Genomic DNA, 1220 nt, shown 5'->3' with positions numbered 1-1220 from the left:
TGTTACACCTCCTAATGGGTGGCTTCCACGTTCTCGTGATTTCTGATGGTAGTTCTTGATCTGGTGAACACCATTTTGATCTTGGGACAAGCAAGTAAATTGCAGTGAACATTTTTCAGAATCGTCAAAATATTGGTGGAGGCCCTCCTTCTAGTGCCAAAATTTTAATACAGAAATCTGCACCAACCAGTGAGATCCGATCAACCTTGTCGGGATTGGAACTTATGTGTGCGTGATTAGGAATAATCAGCAATGTATGTAAAATAATGCAATAAAATAAAGACAATAAGAGTTTTAAAGTGGTTCAACGAGGTTAAACTCTCAAGCCTACGTCCACTGTTTTTGTATTTGCTATGAGAGCTTACAATATAGTTCTTGTGTGAAATTGTAACCCCTTCCTCATCGTTTGAGGGGGTTTATATACAAGATTGATACAAAGAAAAGAGCGAAATTAAGGGGATTACAATTGATCTGAATCGCAATTCTGATATTTTCGCGATTAGGCACTGTGATTGCACAGTGATCGCAGTTGACCTAATCATACCCGTAATATCTGGGATCTGAAATAATCTGGAGGTTGATTGAATGATTTCTCGAACTGTCCATGACTAGCTTATGTTGGGTCGAGCTTCGGCTCGATGAGCTTATGCTGGGTTGATCAATCACTATTGCCGAGCTCATTCTGGGTTGAGCTATGTCCTCGCATTGGCCCAAGCTTGGCGGAAAAACTACACACAACAGATATACTCATGCTAAATCTAAAGAATAAACAATTAAATAAATAACGTCAAAGAAGGTAAAAAATACTTTGAATTATTTTTTTCTAAACTTGCAAATATAAACCAAACCTCTCAAACCCTAATGTGAGTCGAATTTGATCAAAAAACTCACGATAAAACCTTGAGAGATAAATCGGCTAACTGAATCAATTAATAACCACAAATAATTGACTAGTAGTGATTTATAACACTTTATAAATCTTACGCTATGATCGAGAAAAAAATTAATTAAAAGTTTAAGAGAATGTTACACGAGGAGGGCTATTGTTGTTAGAGGCTAAAATTGTTGTGGGATTCAAAGCTCTTGCCATCTCTGATTCTTCCTTTGTTGTTCTTGGTATTGGAACTGTTCAAAGCGAGCAAGCTTTCCTTTTTAACCTTAATTCTTGTAGTTGTTTCTCTCTTCGAGCAAGATATGATTTTGGTAGCACCTAGAAAAAT

Source organism: Pistacia vera, unplaced genomic scaffold (assembly GCF_008641045.1).
Source record: "Pistacia vera cultivar Batoury unplaced genomic scaffold, PisVer_v2 Contig848, whole genome shotgun sequence".
Taxonomy (NCBI): Eukaryota; Viridiplantae; Streptophyta; class Magnoliopsida; order Sapindales; family Anacardiaceae; genus Pistacia; species Pistacia vera.
Note: the sequence above shows the minus strand (reverse complement) of the source record.